This window comes from Chiloscyllium plagiosum, chromosome 6 (genome assembly GCF_004010195.1).
Source record: "Chiloscyllium plagiosum isolate BGI_BamShark_2017 chromosome 6, ASM401019v2, whole genome shotgun sequence".
In the NCBI taxonomy this organism is placed as follows: Eukaryota; Metazoa; Chordata; class Chondrichthyes; order Orectolobiformes; family Hemiscylliidae; genus Chiloscyllium; species Chiloscyllium plagiosum.
The window spans coordinates 44,097,690-44,113,731 of NC_057715.1; the positions used below are offsets into that span (position 1 = coordinate 44,097,690).

A 16,042-nucleotide genomic window follows, 5' to 3' on the forward strand; every position below is an offset into this window, starting at 1 on the left:
AGTTTTGGGTTCGCTTCGAGTCTTTCAAGGGGAGATTGAGAATCCTTGATCTTAAATTTTGGTACCATTGGATAATATTATTGCAGTGTTCAACAGGTTCTTTCCCATCATTGTGACATGAACTCACATTGTTAAAGTAAGAGATTTCACCAATACCGACATACTTCCACTCACCATGTGCCTTAGTCTTCACTACTTCACTCCGATCAAAGGCTGGTTAGTGCAAAGGGCGATGCAGTATTAGTGGAGTGTTCCACAGGACAGGAAGGATGAGCATTGTACATAACAACTTTTGTCACATAGTCTCCTTACCTCACTCTGCCTTAATGTCTCTTTATCTGCGAGCTTTCACTCCCCCACTGTGTAATCTAAAATATTATTACAAATAGTATTTCATCAAACAGTATTTTGACATTTGTATAACACATCCAAAGAAGGCAGGCATGATGAAATGTTAATTAAAGCTGGAATTAAGATTTCATCCTCAGAGAGGCATTGGGTTCCCTAAGAGCTGTTACTTTAATCAGGACAAATTGAAATCATTTTTTTTTCTCGTTTCTTTTTCTAAATATAAGTTTAATTCCATATGATAAAGACATATTGAATATAGTTAGCAACATTTTATAATTACACATGGAATAATAAAAAGTGTTATGAGATGACAGAACTTTTGATCAGTACCAACATGACTGATCTATTTGGATGGAGCCACATATCTTTCAACTTTGGCAAGTCAACTCAGCCAGGGTTGCCGAATAATTTACAATATAAACTGGGTAACAACCATAACCATAACCCTTGTTAAATTTAGCTGCTAGGATTTGCTGCCCACTTTTTACTCAAGAAGGAAGAATATCAGCTCTGTCTCTCTGAAAAGGAAGAAGATTTGATAGACATTTAGCTAGTCTAGTTCTGTACATCTTAATTTGTAAGAAAATGACCTTCACTGGTCCTGCCTTTGTCATCATAAGCAGCTTAGTGGATTTGTTTTCATCAGAAGGATCCAAAATACAAAGAATTCATCAAAGATAATTTTAATTGCAGAAAATTACCTCATGCCTGTGAGAACATTATTCATTTTTGGATATAATGCCTTTGTGCCCATGAACCATTGACTGAGGAAATGTAGGCAGGAGAATTTTCTTCTTTAGCTCTGAGTCACAGAAGAGTCATGGTAGACTCAAAACATTGACTATGTTTCTCTCTACAGATGCTGGCAGACCTGCTACATTTCTCCAGCATTCTCTGTGCTCATTTCAGATTTCTAGCATCTGGAGTAGGTTGTTTTATTAAAAGAATAGTGTCAGCAGAAAGGAATAGGAAGGGAACAATGCAGGGGAGAATTAAGAGGTATTTGTCGAATTGTAGAAGTTTGAACAGTTTTCATTGTGACATCTGAGTTTCGCCATTAAATATATTTTATAGGGAATAAGGAGTAAAGTTCTTAATCGAATTTGATCTGATTTGAGGAATAGATAATGCAGATGCTGGCTCCCAGGAAGGCACATGGATCCTACTGCAGAGAACTCAAATGATGACTTTGATGTGGAGTATGCAGGAAAAGGCTGATCAATATACATGCAGGAAAGCCCTTGGTGAATTGGCAGCACTGACTTGGCTAAATTCTCAGTGAAGGTGGGAAGGGGAGCTCAGCTCCAATTTGGCAAATAGCTTATTGCACAGAACTTGAAGCACGTCCATTGTCGAGTGTAAATGGTGTCGAACCCGATGAGAACACTTGCATACCTAAACATAGTGCAGTGCCTGATGGTGACATCTGGAATTCCAGTGCAGGACAAGCAGAAAACTTCCAACAATGAAGTGGCATGGTGGCTCAGTGGTTAGCACTGCAGCCTCTCAGTGCCAGGGACCCAGGTTCGATTTCAGCCTTGGTCTACTGTCTGTGTCGAGTTTGCACATTCTCCCCGTGTCTACATGGGTTTGCTCCGAGTGCTCTGGATTGGCCATGCTAAATTGCCCATAGTGCATTAGGCAGAGGGAAGTGGGTCTGGGTGGGTTACTCTTCAGAGGGTCAGTGTGGACTTGGGCTGAAGGACCTGTAGGGAATCTAATCTAAATGCTACAGTAGAAGGAAGCACGAGCTATGGTTAAGAAGACTTTTATTTCCCTGCAAGTCCATTCTAGCATGTTCAGACTGCTGCCATCTTGCAGTACACGCCAGAACAGAACGCAGTAGTGAGAAGCAATAAGGAATAGTGTGGGAGATGTTGACTCACTCACCACAACTGAGAAGGTAACAGCTCATGACCTGGCGTCAAAGAACAACAAAGCCCTGCATATTACATTATTGTAACATTCCCCTCTTTCCCTCCTCTTTGAACCAAAAAAAAGAGATAAGGGTTGTTAGAAAATTTACTTGTGGCTTAGGAGCAGTCGAGCCTCAGCAGTGAGTCAAAGTGCTGCTGTTGAGGTCAAACTGTGGGCTTTGTTGAGCACTAGCCTTTGCTGAGGAAGGTGAGTAGCATTAAGATATAGCAAGGTCAGTTCTTTCCTTTTCTTTTAATCCAATAGTTTCTAGAGGGGTAGGAGAAAGTGAGGACTGCAGATGCTGGAGATCAGAGCTGAAAATGTGTTGCTGGAAAAACACAGCAAGTCAGGCAGCATCCAAGGAGCAGGAGAGTCGATGTTTCGGGCATGAGCCCTTCTTCAGGAATGAGGAAAGTGTGCCAAGCAGGCTAAGATAAAAGGTAGGGAGGAGGGACTGGGGGAGGGGCATTGGAAATGCGATAGGTGGAAGGAAGTTAAGGTGAGGGTGGTAGGCCGGAGTGGGGGTGGGGGTGGGGGCGGAGAGGTCAGGAAGAAGATTGCAGGTTAGGAAGGTGGTGCTGAGTTCGAGGATTGGGACTGAGACAAGGTGGGGGGAGGGGAAATGAGGAAACTGGAGAAATCTGAGTTCATCCCTTGTGGTTGGAGGGTTTCTAGGCAGAAGATGAGGTGCTCTTCCTCCAGCCGTCGTGTTGCTATGGTCTGGCGATGGAGGAGTCCAAGGACCTGCATGTCCTTGGTGGAGTGGGAGGGGGAGTTGAAGTGTTGAGCCAGGGGTGGTTGGGGTGGTTGGGTTGGTTGGTCCGGGTGTCCCGAGGTGTTTTTCTAAAACGTTCCGCAAGTAGGCGGCCTGTCTTCCCAATATAGAGGAGGCCACATCGGGTGCAGCGGATGCAGTAAATGATGTGTGTGGAGGTGCAGGTGAATTTGTGGCGGATATGGAAGGAGCCCTTGGGGCCTTGGAGGGAAGTAAAGGGGCAGGTGTGGACATAAGTTTTGCATTTCTTGCGGTTGCAGGGGAAGGTACGGGAGTGGAGGTTGAGTTGGTGGGAGGTGTGGACCTGATGAGGGAGTCACGGAGGGAGTGGTCTTTTCAGAATGCTGATAGGGGAGGGGAGGGAAATATATCCCTGGTGGTGGGGTCCATTTGGAGGTGGCGGAAATGACGACGGACGATACGATGTATATGGAGGTTGGTAGGGTGGTAGGTGAGGACCAGTGGGGTTCTGTCCTGGTGGCGATTGGAGGGGCGGGGCTCAAGGGCGGAGGAGCGGGAAGTGGAGGAGATGCGGTGGAAGGCATCATCCATCACGTCTGGGGGAAATTGCGGTCTTTGAAGAAGGAAGCCATCTGGGTTGTTCGGTATTAGAACTGGTCCTCCTGGGAGCAGCTGCGGCGGAGACGAAGGAATTGGGAATATGGGATGGCGTTTTTATCTGGGTTGTACTAGAGGGGTAGTAATGACAGTTAATGGAATGACATACTCCTCCTGTGAGATGTGGGAGATCAGAGAGTAATCAAATAACCCTGAAAACATACAGCACGGAAACAGACCCTTCAGCCCAACTGGTCCATGGTTTCCTAAACTGAACTAGTCCCAATTGTCTGTGCAAAGTGTATTCACCTCCAGCTCCTCTCAGACTGCATTGGTCAATCCACTGAGGAATGGAGGCAGAATACAGGCGACAGGACGTTTTATAGATATGAGTTTCAAGGATGTGATCTTACCAAAAGTTAGGTGGGTGACCACTAAGAAGGGCAGGCAAACAATGCAGGAGTTTTTTATGGCTATTCTCCTCTGAAGCAAATATACTGTCTTGGATACTGCTTGAGGGAATAGCCTCTCAGTGGAATGAAACAACAGAAGCTGGATCAGTGGCACCACAACTGGCTTTGCTGTACAACAGGAAAAATAGAAGTGTAAGTGATAGGGGACTCTATAGTCAGAGCACATAATGTGGCTGTAATAGAGACTCCAGGATGGACAGTTGCCTCCCTGATGCCAGTGTTCAGGATGTCTCTCAGTGGGCACAAGGTATTTTGAAAGGGGAGGGTGAACAGCCAGTGATTGTGGTCTTTAGTAGTATGAACAGCATAGGCTGAGGGTCTGTAAAGGGAATTTAGGGATTTAGATAGAAAGTTAAAAAGCAGCTGGCATGGGTGCAAAGGGCTGAACACCCTCCTTTATTCTCTTATTCTGCAATTAGCCTTCAACATGGAAAGTGTCCCACAGTTTTTTACAGAGTGGGAAGAAAGAAACAGTTATTGAAGAGAAAATGAGGGAGAGCTTACATTGCTCAATTTAAAAGGAAGGTTTCAAGAAATTTCCCTCGTGGTTAAGAGGAAAATGCTGATATCACAATTTTTGTCATTAGATGAGGATTCTGTTTGGAAATTATAGTTGTTGCAATGAGTCATATTCTCCACTGAACCCTGTAAATTCTACAACATGTTTCAGCATGGGACTTTTAGAAAAATAATTTAAAAACTCAGAAACTTATTAAAGTAAAAATGGCTGTGTGTCCAGTTAACATCTTGTTGCTCATGCCGTCCAACATACTCTTTTTTTCCACTCAAAAATATGTAAATATCAGTTGTTCTAACTGTCAGCAACACTGAGTTTTATGTAAACAAGATTGAAATCAGGACATAAAATATCCTACCTCGGCTATTAAAGGGGAGACTGAATGATAGATGAGGGGAAAGTAGTTTTGGAAAGAATTTACTTTTTCTGAGCAATGTCTACCCTCTATAGATGGTTAAAACAAATATCTCATCTGTCTGCTCCAACAACCAAGTTTGAGTACCGTATCCACACTGAAAGACATAGTGAAGAAAGAAAATAAATGGGTTATTACATATCATTTTCCTTCACAACAATTTCCATAACATTACAGACACTCATAAAAACTATCTTTTTGTCTCTGTCTTTGTGATGGAAAAAGCTGGTTTACTAATGATTGATATGAAAACAGTGAAGAAAGAAAACAAGAGGTCGTTACATACCATTTTCCTTCACAACAATTTCTGTAACATTAGACATTCATAAAAACTATATTTTTGTCTCTGTCTTTGTGATGGAAAAAAGATGATTTACTGCTGATTGATAAGAAACACAAAATCTTTGAAAAATATTGGGTTATAAAATATAGCAGTGAACTGATTGTCAAATATGTATAATCATTACATTGTTTAAAAAATGACTATACTACTGAGGTAATGATGGCTGTTAGAATATGTATGTGTTGTCAATGATGTAAGCTGCAATACTCCTTCCTTCCTCTTATTCGCCATTAATTAGAATCACGTTTATGCTACCCAGATGCAAGATTAACCATGAAGATGATGGCCTTGGATGTAGTGCACTGTAGATTTCCCAAAACACTGTCAGCTTTCCAAGGATTTAAATTTTGAACTCTATTTGTGTTATTCGGCTTTATATTCCCTGGAAGTTAGAAGGTTAAGTGATAACTTGTTATGCAGGTTTTGAGATGTTAAGGAGAACAAGTAAGGTGTAAAGAGAGAAAACACACCTTCTTTTGACTTTTTCTATACAAAGTGAATCTGGGGAATTAATAATAAATAATAAGGAGATGGTTGATAAACTAAACAAGTACTTTGCTTCAGTCTGCAGAGGATACATATGTCATCCCAGAAAAAGCTGTGGATCAAGAAATAGAAGGGAGGTTGGAACTCAGAAAATGACTGTCACCAATGAAGCAAAACTGACTAAATTGTTGAAGTTGTGGGCTGCAACATCACCTGGTTCTGAATTATTTGGTTTTAATATAAATGCCTATTGAAATCATTAGTGCAATGGTTTTAATGTTCCATAATTCCCTACATTGGTGGACAATTCATTTGGAGTGACAAATAGTGAATATAGTTCTTTTATTCAAAAAGGAAGGGAGACAGACTGCACGAAACTATAGGCCAGTTAGCTTAACATCTGCCACAGAGGAAATACTAGAAACTATTATTACAGACACTGTAGTGTGGCATTTTGAAAACTTTAAGGTAATCAGGTGTAAGCAATAGGATTTTGGGAAAGGAAAATCATGTTTAACTAGTTTATTGGTGTTTGTTAAGGAAGTGCATATGCAGTGGATAAAGGGGAACCATTGGATGTACTGTTTAAATTTCCAAAAGGCACTTGTAAAGGCGTCACATAAAAAAAATTGGAGAAGATAAAAGTTCATGGTGTAATTGGTAACATGTTGCAAAGATGAAAGATCGGCTGGTTAACAGGAAACAGGGAGTGTGGGAAATTTTTAGGTTGGCAAGACTTAATGAGTGCTGTGTCACAGGGATCGTTGCCAGAGCCTCAGCTTTTTCCAAGTTATATACATTACTTAGATGAAGGGAATGATGATATGGTTTCTAAATTTGCTGTTGTCACACAGGTAAGTAATAAAGTAAGTTATGAAGAGGTCATAAGGAATCTACAAACATAGATACATCAAGTGAGTGGGCAAAGGTCTGTCAAATGGATTGCTATATAGGAAAGCATGAATATTTTAAATTCTGACTGGAAGAATAAAGAAAGCATACTATCTATATGATGAGAGATTGCAGAGCTCTGAAATGGAGCGGGATCTAGGTGTCCTAAGACACGAGTCACATAATGTTAGTTTGCAGGTCCAGCCTTAATTAGGATAGCAAACGGAATGTTGTCACATTTTGCAAGAGGAATTGAATGCAAAATTAGGGAGGTTATGCTTCAGTTACACAGGGCACTGGTGAGACCACATCTGGAGCACTGTGCAAAGTACTGTTCACCATACTTACACACACACATGTTAATGCATTCTGAGCAGTCAGAAATTTATGAAACTAATGTCTGGAGTGTTCTCTCATGAGGTAAAGTTGAAGAGGCTAGCCTTAGAATTTAAAGAGTTAGAGATGTCTCATTTGAAACACATGAGACATAAGTCTTTAACAGGCTATATATAGAGGAAGTATTTCTTCTTGCAGGTGAATCATAAACTAGGTATCATTGCTTAAGAAATAGTGGGTTGCCCACTTAAAATGGAGTCTTGGAGAAATGTTTTCTCTCAGAGGGTTGTGAACCTTTGGAACTATCTTCGTCAAAAGACAGTGGAAGCAAAGTCCTTGAATATTTTTAGGTAACTAAAGATGGTCACCAAATGCTGGTCCAGCCTATGATGCCCATTTGCAGTGAATGAAGAACAAAAAAAGCAATGGGGTTATTGGCAGAGGCAGGAACATGGAGCAATCAGACCAGCCATGATCTCATTGGATGATGGAGCAGGCTCAAGGAGGAGCTAAATGGCCTGCTTTCTGTTCATACATTACTATGTTGTATGACGGACAGTTCAATTTTTTGAGTATTTACACTTTCTTTCAAACAATATTAAGTCTCTGTACTGGATAATCCGTAAAGTGAGTAACAGAGACATGTGCAATCTATACCGTTGCATTCTGTTGTGGAAAATCCAAAGTCTGATTCAATTTAATATTAGTCAGATCCATGGATCAAACAAAGATACTTTTATGATTTTGTTATGATTTTCTCTTTCATACAGTGACTGTCCAGGAGTGACCTGAAGCATTATATATCTGATGCTGGATTTCAGGTTAGAAATGCGGTATTGGTTTTAATGGTATCACAATCATATCTTTGAAGTTAGGTGGCTTGTTAAATCCAGCAGTGGCTTGCCCACTATCTACCTGCTCACACTCGTCCTCTGCAGTTGTGCTGCTGACTGGAGTGGAGTCAGTTAGCCTGCCTGCCCCAGCCAGGGTCTTATTCCACTACCACCAGGATTTAACTGTTGGTGGGAGAAGCTAACATCTACGGTCAGCCTGGTAGGTTTACCAGCATGACTGAAGTGAGACATAGCTCTTTGCATCCATGAACAAAATGTTGTACAAATATATTGCATTAAATCAACTCCAGACATTTTCCTGCAGTTTGGCCATCATGTCATGGTTACACTTTTGATTTTCTCTACTAACTGTTGCTGAGGCAAGAATTCTGAGTAGGATGGATGAAGTGAATATTTTTCTGGCAAAAGGAAATACACTATCTTATTTATGCTTCAAACCCATTGGCTAATTGTTGAGGAGGAAACTGCTAAACTTCAGCACAGACAGGTGCTTACTCATTTAATAGCTGCTTTAAGTTAGTGGTAGAACTGGAACCAGCCTCCAGAACAGTTAAAAGTAAGGTTTGAAGGGGAGATGGTGTTGTGATAATCATTGCTGTATGTGTCATTGAACTAACAACTACTAGCCCAGTAATGACTACTAGTTACCATTTGGGCTAGAGTTTTGCCTCTTTTCTAGATACGATCCTAATCAACCTGTTCACAGACATTATTACACACCAACTTGAACCTGTCTTCTGGTCCAGAGGGAGGAATATTGCCAGTCTACCATCAGAGTGCACATCCTTTCAAATATTTTCTTATAAATGTCTTCAGAGATTATGTGAATCACCTCTGGAGCAGTCTAAGACTTGAACCCAGGTCTTCTGATCCAGAGGTAGGGGCATTACACCTGTACTACAATAGCATTCCATACCTTTCTAGATATTTTCTAATCAACCTCTTCAGAGACGTTATTACGCATCCCTGGCGCAGGTCAGACTTGAATGTAGACTCTGGCTCCAAGATAGAGACACTATCACTGCACCACAAGAGCCCTTCTCCTTGCCTTTCTATTATTTACTGTGTCTAAGGGATTATTTGGCTAACTGTGAGAAAGGATGAACTTAAAACTTAGATTAATACGTGTAACTGTGACATTGCCATGTCTCTTGATTGAGCGAGTGATAAGATTGGCAGCTTAATGTTCCAGGATTTAGATACTGGGACTTGGAATACTGCGTCCAGTTGTGGTCGCCCTATTATAGGAAAGATGTGGATGCTTTGGAGAGGGTTCAGAGGAGGTTTACCAGGATGCTGCCTGGAATGGAGGGCTTATCTTATGAAGCGAGGTTGACTGAGCTCGGACTTTTTTCATTGGAGAAAAGAAGGGGGAGAGGGGACCTAATTGAGATATACAAGATAATGAGAGGCATTGATACAGTCGAGAGCCAGAGACTATTTCCCAGGGCAGAAATGACTAACACGAGGGGTCATAGTTTTAAGCTGGTTGGAGAGAGGGATATAAAAGAAGTTGAGTAGTTGCGTTACTAATTCAGGTGAGTATTACAGCTGTACAGATGGGGATCAACTTGGAGGGCTTGTTCTGTGAGGCCATAGGGATAGAGTTCAGAACTAGAAAGGATGCAATCACTTTGATGGGATTGTACTACAGGCCTGATGAAGTGTCCTGCCTGAAATGTTGACTCTCCTGCTCCTCGAATGCTGCTTTACCTGCTCTGCTATTTCCAGTGCTACACTTTATCGACTCGTACTGTAGACCTTCCAGCAAACAGTGGGAGATGGAGAAACAGATGTGTGGACAGGTTATGGGTAAATGTGAGAACAACAAGGTTGTTACAGTGAGCAATTTTAACTTCCCCAATGTTGACTGATTCCCTTAGTACGAGGGGCTTGGATAGGATGGAAGGAAGGATATTGTTAGGTACGTTCGTATTAAAGCAATATGTAAATAGTCCACCTCGGGAAGAGGCTCATACTAGACTATGGGGAATGAGCCCGGCCAGGTGATTAAGGTTTCAGTGAGGGAGAATTTTGGAAGCAGTAACCATTCTTTAAGTTTTAGTCACCATAATTTCCATAAATTACCTATGAATAAGGAGAAGAGTAGTCCTCAGGAGAAAGTACTAAACTGGGAAAAGGGTAACAATGACAATATTAGGCAGGAATTGGTGAATGTAGATTGGGGACAGCTGTTTGAGGGTAATGTGAGTGTCTTTTAAAGGTAAGTTAGGGCCAGCATGTTCCTGTGAGGATGAACTATAAGGGTGGCAATTCGGGAACACTGGATGATAAGAGATATTGAAAGTTTAATCAAAAAGCAAAAAGAAGCACATGTAAGGTTTAGGAAATTGAAATCAGACAAGGTCCTTGAGGAATATAAAGGAAGCAGGAAATAACTTAAACAAAGAATTAAAAGGGGCCATGAGATATCCTTGACAAATAGGATTAAGAAAAAGCCCAAGGCATTTTATAATATATCAGAGTAATAGGGTAGCTAAAGAAAGGATTGTTAAAGAAAGGGTAAGTTCACTGAAGGACAAAGGAGGGAATTTATGCATGGAGCTGGAGGAAGTGGGTGAGGTCCTTAACAAATAATTTTGCATCAGTATTCACAAAGGAGAATGATGTGGTGGATGGTGAGTCTAGAGAGGGCTATGTGGAAAAATGAGAGCATGATGATTAAAAAAAGCAGGACGTGTTGTGCATTTTGAATAGTATTTTCAATAGATCCAAAATGGCGGCAGAGTAGGATGCTTAAGCTGGTGCTCGTTCGCTTTGTCCATTACTTTTATTTTTAAAATTTTTTTTGCCAGCGAAGGGGGGCTGGCAGCCAGTGCCCGAAGTGGAGCAGGGGATGGGGCCCGGAACGGGGATGGCCAGTTGCCCCCAGAGCAAAGCAGGGATAATGGCCAGCAGGCCGGATGCAAAGCAGGGACATCCAGTAGCCTGGAATAGCCCGGAATAGAGTGGGCACGAGTGGCAGACTGGAGCAGAGTGGGGACAGAAGCCAGCAGCCCGGAACAGAGTGAGGACGGTGGCCAGGGAATCAGAAGCGAAGACAGCTATTGAATGGGAACCAGTGGAGCCCGATCAGACTACGTGGAAGCCCTTATAGGAAGACTGTAATGTCTATCTTTTATGCTTTATTTCTTATTTTCCTATGTTGTACTTATACTATATATATCTGTAAAGTAGTGTAACCTTTTTTCTTTATTTCCTGTATTTTTTGTATCTAAGATTTGTACCTAGTACTTTATGCCTAAGATGGTGCCATATGTTGGCGACATTGTACACTTTTCACTGTACTCTTGTTCTTTTGTAACTTGAATACATGTGACAATAAACCTAATTCTAATTCTAATTCCCTAAGCATTACGGTAGAGAAATCCCAAGGATCTGATGGGATTTATTCCAGAATACTGAAGGAGGTGAGGGTGAAAATGACTGAGTCCTTGCACAAAATCTTCATCATAGGAGAATCCCAGAACACTGGTGAATGGCCAATGTTGTTCCTTTATTGAAGGAGGGCAATAGGGATAATCTGGGAAATTACAGACCAGTGGTAGAGAAATTATTGGAGAAGTTTCTTAGGAACAGGATTCATTCACATTTGGAAAGATACGGACTTATCAGCAACAGGCAGCATGGCTCTGTGCAGGAGACATGTCTTATAAACTTGTTTGAGATTTTTAAAGAAGTAACAAAGATGAGTGATGAGGGCAGGGTGGTGGATGTTGTCTACATGGACTTTAATAAGGTCTTTGACAAGATCCTTCATTTGCAAGTTGATACAAAAGTGTGAGGTGATTCATTTTGGAATGTCTAATATAAGAGGGAAGTATCCAGTAAATTGCAGAATTCTTAGAAGCATTAACATACAGAGGGATCTAGTCGTCCAAGCCCACAGTTCCCTGCAAGTGGCAACAAGAAAAAGGCTAAGAAGGCATATGACATGCTTGACTTCATTGGTTGAGGCATAGTGTAAAAAAATTGGCACGTCATGTTGCATCTTCAGTTAGGTCACCTTTGGAATATTTTGTGAAGTTCTGATCATTACACTACCAGAAGAATGTGGAGGCTTTGGAGAGCGTACAGAAAAGGTTTACCAGGATGATATAAAGCCTTTGTGTGTTAGAGCTACATAGCATGGAAATAGACCCTTCAGTCCAACTCATCCATGCCAACCATATATCAATATAGTATTATTGGCCAGCTTTTGGCCCATATCCCTCTAAACTCTTCCTATTCATATGCCTTTTAAATATTGTAATTGTACCAGCCTCCACCATTTCATTTTGCAGCTCATTCCATACGCGCACCATCCTCTGCATGAAAAAGTTGTCCCTTAGGTCTCCTTTTACATCTGTCCCCTCTCATATAAACCTATGTTCTCTCGTTTGCAACTCCCCTGCCCTGGGGAAAGACCATGTTTGTTCACCATATCCATGCCCCTCATGATTTTATGAACTTCTATAAGATCACCCCTCAGCCTGAAGGGAAAACAGCCCCAGCCTATTCATCCTCTCCGTATAGCACAAATCCTCCAACTCTGGCAACATCCATGCAAATCTTTTCTGAACCCTTTCAAGTTTCACAACATCCTTTCTATTGTAGGGAGACCAGAATTGCGCTCAGTATTCCAATAGTCACCTAACCAATGTCCTGTACATGACCTCCCAACACCGATACTCAGTGCACTGACCAATAAAGGCAAACATACCAAACACCTTCTTCACTATCCTGTCTACCAGCAACTCCACTTTCAAGGAAGTATGAATCTGGACTCCAAGGTGTCTTTGTTCAACAACACTCCCCAGGACCTTACCATTAAGTGTATATGTCCTGCCCTCATTTCCCTTTTCAAAATGGAACACCTCATATTTATCTAAATTAAACTCCATCTGCCACTCCTCTGCCCATTCGTCCATCTGATCAAGATCCCGTTACCTGGTTTGAAGGGTATTAGCTATGAGGAGAGATTGGAAAATTTGGTTTATTTTCACTTGAACGTCAGAGGTTTAGGGGTGACCTGATAGAAGTTTACAAAACTATGGGAGGCATAGATAGAAAGGATTGTCAAAGTCTTTTTCACAGGGCAGTTAAGGGTAGTGCCATTTGAGTGTTGTCGAACAGAGCAACCTAAGGATGCAGTTACATAGTTCCTTGATCGTGGTGTCAGAGGTGGACAGGGTGGTGAAGGAGTTTGGCATACTCTCCTTCATCAGTCAGAACATGTACAAGATGTTAGTAAGGCCACATTTGCAGTCCTGTGTACAACTCTGCTCATTGGGCAATATGAAAAATGTTAATAAACTGGAAAGGATGCAAAAAAGATTTACAAGGATGTTACTGAAACTGGAAGGTTTGAGTTAAAATGAGGGCCTGGATAGGTTGGGATTGTTTTTCCTGAAGCAGAGGAGGCCGAGCAGTGACCTTACTGAGGTTTATAAAATCATAAAAGGCATAGATACGGTGAATAGCCAAGGAAGGGGAATCTAAAACTTGAGGGCATAGGTTTAAGGTGAAAGGGGAAAGATTTAAAAGGGTCCTGAGGAGCAACAGTTTTACACAAAGGGTAATGCATATATGGAAGGAGAATCCAGACAAAGTGTAGCTGTACGCAATTACAACATTTAAAAGACATTTGGACAGGTGTATGGATAGGAAAGGTTTAGAGGAATATGGGCCAAATGCAGGAAAATGGGATGAGGTCAGATTGGGATGTATGGTCGATACTAACGAGTGGGCCAAAGTGCCTGTTGCCATGCTGTATGACTCTATGAATAGAGTACATACGTTTAAGGTAAAGGGGAAACTTTAAGCAAGATGTGAGAGGTAAGTTTCTTACAGAGGGTGGTAAGTACTCTGGAAGCTGCCAGAGGAGTTAGTAGAAGCAGAAGCAGAGCAAATTTTCAGAGGGATCTTGACGGATATATGAATAGGCAGTGAATAAAGAGATATGGGTTGTGAAAAGACAAATGGTTTGTAGATTTGAGAGGCATCATGTGTTGGTGCAGCCTTAGTGGGCCTAAGGGCCTGTTCTTCTCCTGTACTGTTATTTGTCCTGTGTTCTTTTTTCTAATAAGTCACATTGAGAAGAGGCATTTGTTTAACAAGATGTAGTGTATGCATGATCGCAACTGGTACAAGTTACATTTCCCAATTGGACATTACAATTCAGATTGTCCGGAGGTACATTTGTCTCAGTTGGGATCTTCAGATCGACTACACTTTTCTCCATCCAAGACTGCATGACATTATCATATGGTGTGAAGCATAGTGCAGTCTCTGGCTTTAGCCCTTTCAGATCCATTACCTTGTACAATAGTAATGATTGGACTAATAATCCAGATGCACAGACCAATGCCCTGCAGACACAGATTCAAATCCCACCAAGGCAGCTGAAATAATTTAAAATCAATTCTTAAAAAAAACATCTGGAATTGCAAATTGGTCCCAGTGACTGTGATAATTATTTTTAAAAATCCATCTGGTTTATTAATATCCTTTAGAGATGGAAATTTGCCATCCTTACCTGGTTTGCCCTACGTGTTATTTTAGACCCACAGCAATGTGGTTGATTGGTAACTACAATCTGGAATGTCTGGGCAAGTCACTCAGTTCATGGACAATTTGGGATGGGCAGGAAACACTATCTCAATACCAACAAATAGTAACGAATACTACATTCAGTTGCCATGAAAGACTTATAGTAACAAAAGGTTTGCGCCTGTTCCCTGTTAGATTTTTCCTTCCTTTAATATTTTTGTGATATTTTTCTTCTCAAATGGTTGTGTATTAAATATTTCTCAACAGGAGACCAAGGGATGCCGATGGAAAATGAAATAGTATTTTCTAACTTTCGGGTGATGTATCATGTTCATTATTGCTGGAATAGTATCAAACATCCATTACACCATCACAGACCTGCTCTATGGAGCATGTGGGATACATCTTCATTATTATATTCCCAGTTCCACACTTCATCTCCATCCTGTGTTCATAATTTTGTCACAGAGGCAGGCTTGGTGGCAACAGTGCAGTTTTTTTTTCTCAGATAAGCTCACACAATATTGTTTCATTCATTGACAAAACCTGTATCCCATATGCGAGAGCAGGACTCAAATCTGGGTCTCAAGGAGTAAATAATAGTTGTGCAACCTACTGCACTGCCTTAACCTGCAATCCATGAGAAATTCCATCTTCATTCCGTCCCAGAGGTATTTGTTTCCTCCTTGTGAAAGTTGTATATAATATTATCGTGGCACCATTGCTATAGTGAGGCCATCCATCTGTATGCCTGTCTGATTGCGGAGTAGAACAACTGTAACATTAAACTTAGGTAGATCAACTGTGAAGAATTTCAAGAAAATTATTGCAAAGATAAATTGAACTTTGATTATAGCCAGAAGGAGCCAGAGTTTGTATGTAAATTTATATGTGGGGAATGATGTTAGGATCATTACTCGTGTAAGACAACAAGTCAGGGGATTTTAACTTACAGGAAAAGGAATGTAAATTCTTAGAAATGGGAATCTGGACACTGGCCTACTGCTGATAAGTTAATACTCAGTTAATTGAGAAATCAGTGAAAAACAAGCCCATAAGAGGGGGATCAAGTATTATAATTTTTAATTTAGGCTCTGCAATTCAGAGTTTAGCAGTCATGTGGATTTAATATCTGCAGTCTAGTTTTTCCAGAACTCAGGATGCCTGGCAACCAAAGGAAATCAAGAATTATCTGAATCCTGCAAGTAAATGTTTTACCAGCATTGCTTTGTGGATCAGTAGGAACTGAAATGTTTCCTGGCACCATTGTCAACAGCTAACCTGAGAATGTACTTGCCAGAATGTCACTCCTGTTGTGGAAAGGTGCCAGAGTGTGTAAGGGTTAATAGTGAGGAGTGCTTAAATCACTGTGATATTGTCATACAAACCTGGGGGAAGACAGTTTAGGATCTCAAAGGAGCAAGACCTACCAGCAAGGTCCCCCACAATGTCTATCCTATTAGTCATGATTTGGAGATGCCAGTGTTGGACTAGGGTGTACAAAGTTAAAAATCACACAACACCAGGTTATAGTCCAACAGGTTTAATTGGAAGCACACTAGCTTTCGGAGCGA

General features: G+C 41.2%; 1 protein-coding gene across 2 annotated transcripts in view; it reads left to right on the forward strand.

The window, feature by feature from the left end:
* Positions 1 to 16,042, forward strand: part of LOC122550548 (glypican-6-like) — a 1,024,831-nt gene that overhangs the window by 127,752 nt on the left and 881,037 nt on the right. The window lies entirely within an intron of this gene.